The sequence below is a fragment of the Neolamprologus brichardi genome, chromosome 14 (assembly GCF_056152115.1).
Source record: "Neolamprologus brichardi isolate AB-2024 chromosome 14, ASM5615211v1, whole genome shotgun sequence".
Classification (NCBI taxonomy): Eukaryota; Metazoa; Chordata; class Actinopteri; order Cichliformes; family Cichlidae; genus Neolamprologus; species Neolamprologus brichardi.
The window spans coordinates 40,801,487-40,807,454 of record NC_142117.1 but is presented as its reverse complement, the minus strand read 5'-3'; the positions used below and the strand labels follow the sequence as shown (position 1 = coordinate 40,807,454).

Below are 5,968 nucleotides of genomic sequence, written 5' to 3'. Positions count from 1 at the left end.
GACTGCTGAGCAGTATCCACCTGACTCTGTAGAAGGTCGAGTAAACCCCAAAGGGCTCTCTGTAGATCAGAACAAATTTTTCTGCTGACACACACTCACCTGACTTATAACCTGCACACACATACTCTCCTGCATCTTCCAGTGAGACATTAGAGATTATCACGTTGTCATAGGAACAAGTGATTCTATTGTCCCTGCATAACTCTTCATCGAACACAATTTTAATTTCTGTTTGAATCAACTTAAAGGACGAAAAGACCAAAGTAGTATTTTTCCAATCATCAGAGCATCTCATAGTGACTTCATCTCCCTCTGAGAAAACCTTTACTGCAGGTGGACCAAGTTTAGGGCACACCCAAAGCCAGTACATATGTTTTACTTTTTCACCTCCACAGCTGTAGTAACCTGTATCATTTAACATTAGTGATGGAAGTACCAGCGAGAAGTTTCGACCAATTTCTTGATCAATATTGTAGAAACCTGCTTTCTTTATCCAAACTGGGGGCTGGTCATGAATGGGGTCCATGAAGGGACACTCCAGCACAGCTGTGTCTCCCTCTGAAGCATAACGTCGCTTTGTTTCTTTGGTCAAACGTACAGAGTAAGTGCTCACACACTGCTGTTGGTTCATCACCAGGCAGATGTAAACAGTTTGTTGTTCATTGAAGACATGAAGAAGTGATGTGTTTTTCACCTCCAGGAAACTTTCTTGGACTTTATTCACCTTCAAAATTCTGTCTTTGAAAATACTCAGCATGGCTTGTTCCCACTTTCTGTCATGTCTGATCCAACGCACCGTCAGATTCTCACCTGCTCCTTTACATTGTACGTCTACAGTGTCTTCAGGACTTCTGATAGATTCTTCCCCCCTTACTGTCTTACACACAGTCAGGCTGATGTTTCTCTCATGTGTCACGCTGCCCTGAGTCCAGCACACTTCTTGGTACAGTCCAGAGTCTGAGTGGGTCAGGCTGTTGAGAGTAAATGAAGGAGAACCATGAAATGTCTCAGGAAATGAGAGTCGTCCTGTCAGGTCTTCATGTACTGTGAAGTTTCTGTTCCAGGGGTCAGAGATGTTCCACAGGACCAGAGTATCTTCACCAACACGTCTGGAGGTGATGCAGGAGCTGTTTTGATCTGGGAGCTTGAACTGTAAAGAGCCTCCTTCTTTTCTTATGGCGATAAATTCTTCTGCATGAATGTTGCTGATGAGAGTGAACAGCAGGGAGAAGCAGAGCTGTGCGACTGCAGCCATCCTGCTCAGAGGTCTCGTGGTGAGTGTCGTACAAGCACTGACACTGCTCGCTTCATGAGCTTCCTGTTTGTGGTTGGAGGAGGAACGCCACTTCTTTATCACATCATCAAGGAACACTTTGAAGCATTTGGCTCGATATCACGCCGTATATCTGCTTTCACTCTTCACAGGCCAAAGTGTGGACACGGTTTTTTATACTTCGTTGCATGGGTCCAGGGGTATCAAACATGTGGCCTGGAGCACAGAACCGGCCAGTCACAGTGTCCAATCTGAACCATTACAAGTGAGATAATGTCAGCTTTACCACACAGCCATGAATATTATGAAAATGTAAAAGTCCTTTCTAAACTATTTAAAACTTTTTGAATAGTTTTTTAGTTTCAAAAACAACTAAAAAATGTTGTTTCTTATGTGATCCTTCATAAAACATCACATATTTTCCAACATAATTCAGGGTTTGGTTTGGTCTAAGTAAGCAGAGAAGTACAGGCATCCAGTTTCCATGCAGATGTTTACATGAAGCTCATCATCTGATGATGAAACTTACTTTGTACCCAAGCAGCCCAACCAGAAATTGAAAGTGTACATGCATCAAGGGACGGAGCGCATCCCGTCAATAGGTCCAAAGTGCAATCGAGGCTAATCCCATGATCTTCTTATTTTCTTGTAGACCGAAGTTGAAAATCTGGCAGTATTTATTTTTGTGATTTTTTTCCACTCTCAGCTGTCCTTCTCCTGTATTTGGGCCTGTTTGTTAATTTATTTCAATCATGTAAACAATATACACGTACATTTAGCAAAGAAAATCTGAGAAAAACATACTATACAAAATAAAGTTAATACATTTCAATATTGCTTCTGTTCTGATTCAGTTACATGTCGAAAGGGAGAGGGAAGAAGTACACACTTATTTAATCCCACCCCTTTGCCATAAGTTATCAGTCAATATTTAGTCACTTACTGATATAATCTGTAATAAAAACAGTGAACAGATTTCTGATATAATATATACTATAATATCACATCATGAAGTTTTCTAAATAGTGACATTCACTTAATTTCAACATTTTCCCTTTTCTTTATAGCTCAAGAAGATCATATCTTTATAACTCTTTTTGAACTGTTTTATGTTTGGATATTGCTTCAATTTCATATTCAAACTGTTCCACAGCTTCACTCCATGCACAGAAACACAAAAACTTTTTCCTGTTGTACGTACCTTCCCTGTTTTGAGTTACAAAAACCCCTTAAATTATAACTTACTCTGAATATAATCTGACAGTTCCTTATTTTTTGCTTTGAATATAATTTGTGCTGTTTGGAATTTCACTAGATCAGCAAATTTCAATATTTCAGACTGCAAAAATAGTGAGTTTGTATGTTCCCTGTAACCTGCATTGTGGATGATTCGAACTGCTTTTTTTGTTGAAGAGTAAAAAGTGAAAGTAATGTGGTTTAATAGTCATGGTGCTGGGTCGTTGACCCAGCGTTTTGTGTTTTATGATTATTTTCCTCTGTTCTAGTTATTCTGTGTCCTCCCCCCTTGTGTCCGGTTCGGGTTCTTGATTTCCTGTTTTGTTCTGAAGGTCTGTGTCTGTTGTCATTGTGTTCAGCTTGTCTCCTCCGGTCCTCATGTGTATTGGGTTCAGCTGTTCTTCCCTCCTTTGTGTGATTACCTGATTACCTTGTGTGTGTATATATAGTGGGTGTCGGTCTGTGTTCGTTGTCGACTCGTCTGTGTTTCATGGTGTCCTGTTCCTCGTCTGCGTCTCTCTGCCTCCCACCCCATTCATATGATCTCAGGTTTGTTATTTAGCTATCCCAGTTTAGGTTTGTTCTGTAAATTCTCTTCCCTCACTGCCTGTTTTTGCCACTCCACCACTTGTAAATAAACCTCACTCAAATCATCAGTCACTGCCTGCATTTTGGGTCCTCCTTTTCCTCCAACACCACACGGCTCACCCCGCCAGCCGTGACAGTACGAGCCGACCAAACATGGACCCAGCAGCATCCGCACCTTCCCAGGAGTTTCGGGAGGGAGTGATTGACTCCGTTTCAAGGTTGGTTAACCTGTGGCTGGAACATGAGGGGGAGGAATTTCACAGCGCTGTAGAAGCCAGGCTACAACAATTAATCTCTGCTCACTCCTGGCTACTGGACTCTCTTCACCCTCTCGCACAGAATTTCATACTGAACGAACTTCACCTTCACCCTCCAGCCGCTACCGCTTCCCGACCCAGCCCGGTGGTGAATGTTTTGCACTGCCCGCCGGGGAATCTGCGGCCCGGCCTGCCGGATGTGGAATTACCCGGCCGGTCGGAGCTATCTCCAAGAAGGAAGCGACGTTCACGCCGCCGACGCCCATCGCCACAGCCGGGCCCCGAGAGTTCTGAGTTGCCGGCTGTGGTGAGTGGAAAAGACACTCTGTCTGTTTTGCCAGACCGTGTGACTGTTTATACCGGGGCTGTGTTTTTTGAGTCAGCTGCCCAGCCGGTAGCTCAATTAGCTGCCCAGCAGCCACTAGCTCAGTTAGCCGCTCAGTCTCACCTCCATCAGCTCAGCCACCTATTCAGCCATTATCTTCACCAACTCCTCCGGTACAGCAAGCCATAACAGTTCAACCCATAAAGGACAGGTCAACAACTTCTTATTCTAAGCAGAGAGACAAACCCAACAACAATGAAAACATTCCTCAAGAGCTGGCCAGTTCTGAGACTGAAACGCACTCCAGGGCCTCCCCAGAGGCTGGGTTTCAGCCCCCAGCTGACTCTGGACCCCTGGAGGTTAAGAAGCCAGCTGAGGACTGCACCCGGCTGTTGCTGCCTGAGCTGAGTCAATGCTCGGTGCAGCTGCAGTCTGCTTTGTGCTTGCCAGAGGCCATCGTGCCTGCTGGTTCTGATCTGTTCCTGCCAGAGGTCCCCGCACCTGCTGGTTCTGTTCTGCGCCCGCCAGAGGTCCCCGCACCTGCTGGTTCTGTTCTGCGCCCGCCAGCGGTCCCCGCACCTGCTGGTTCTGTTCTGCGCCCGCCAGAGGTCCCTGCGCCTGCTGGTTCTGTTCTGTGCCTGCCAGAGGTCCCCGCCCCTGCTGGTTCTGTTCTGTGCCTGCCAGAGGTCCCCGCCCCTGCTGGTTCTGTTCTGTGCCTGCCAGGGGCCCCTGTGCCCACTGGTCCTGTGACTGTTCTCGCTGGAGGGCCCGAGGAGCCCGTCCAGCAACCTTCCTCGTCAGCTGGGGGGCCCGAGGCGCCCGTCCAGCCTCCTGTCTCGTCCGCTGGAGAGCCCAAGGAGCCTGTCCAGCCACCAGCTGCTCCACCAGCAGCGGCATCTACGCCTGCAGCAGCAGCCGCATCCACAGTTTCGTCCACGCCGCCGCCTGCTGCAGCGCCTCCGTCTCCGGCTTCCACACCGCCGCCAGCTGCAGCCTCGGAGTCTTCATCCTCGCCAGCTGCAGCCTCCGTGTCTCCACCCACGCCGTCGCCTGGTCCAGCTTCAGCTTCATCAGCTTTGTCTGGTCCAGCTTCAGCATCATCAGCATCATCAGCCTCATTAGCGTCGCCTGGTCCAGCCTCTGCCTCAGCTTCTGCCTCGTCTGGTCCAGCCTCCACTTCAGCTTCGCCCGCTTCGCCTGGTCCAGCCTCCGCTTCAGCGTCGCCTGTTCCGGCCTCCGCCTCTGCTTCCGCCTCGTCTGGTCCAGCCTCTGCTTCCGCCTCGTCTGGTCCAGCCTCAGCTTCAGCCTCTGCTTCCGCCTCGTCTGGTCCAGCCTCAGCTTCAGCCTCTGCTTCCGCCTCGTCTGGTCCAGCCTCAGCTTCAGCCTCTGCTTCCGCCTTGTCTGGTCCAGCCTCAGCTTCCGCTTCGTCTGGTCCAGCCTCAGCTTCCGCCTCGTCTGGTCCAGCCTCAGCTTCCGCTTCGTCTGGTCCAGCCTCAGCTTCCGCTTCGTCTGGTCCAGCCTCAGCTTCCGCCTCGTCTGGTCCAGCCTCATCTTCCGCTTCGTCTGGTCCAGCCTCAGCTTCCGCCTCGTCTGGTCCAGCCTCAGCTTCCGCCTCGTCTGGTCCAGCCTCAGCTTCCGCCTCGTCTGGTCCAGCCTCAGCTTCCGCCTCGTCTGGTCCAGCCTCAGCTTCCGTCTCGTCTGGTCCAGCCTCAGCATCCTCCTCGCCTGGTGCTGCGGGGGCCACGCCACCTTCAGGTCCCAAACTGCCGCCTCGACATCGGCGGTCATCTGCCAGGCCGCTTGTTGGGCGTCATCGTCGATATGGACGACCTCCCAAACGCCGCCGCTAACTTCCGCGCGGCTGGCCTCCGGACTTGTGTCGCCACCGCCGTTGCTGTCCCCGCGGTCGGCCGCCTGAACTGTTTCCCCGTCGCCGCCGTTGCTGTCCGCACGGTCGACCACCTGAACTGTTTCCCCGTCGCCGCCGCTGCCGTGTGCACAGTCGGCCCCCGGAGATGAACTGTTCTGGGCTCCTGAGTTGTCAGCCTCCGGGCCGGCCTCCTGAACTATGTTTTGGGACCCTGTTCAGGAACTCCAGTCCGTGTTGTGTTTTGGACAATTCATTTGGCCCACTGGAGCTTGTTTTTTGTTTGGTTGTGGTCGCTCCGTCCTGGGCCCCCGCCGCCCGCCCTGGGTTGGTCGTCTGTTTTTTGTTTTGGGCTGTCTGGAGCCAGCCCTTGGAGGGGGGGTACTGTCATGGTGCTGGGTCATTGACCCAGCGTTTTGTGT

At 50.6% G+C, this 5,968-nt stretch overlaps 1 pseudogene; it reads left to right on the top strand.

Annotated features, from left to right (window-relative positions):
• The first annotated feature begins 3,250 nt into the window (after positions 1 to 3,250).
• Positions 3,251 to 5,744, top strand: LOC148099728 (uncharacterized; annotated as a pseudogene).
• The last annotated feature ends 224 nt before the right edge of the window (positions 5,745 to 5,968 follow it).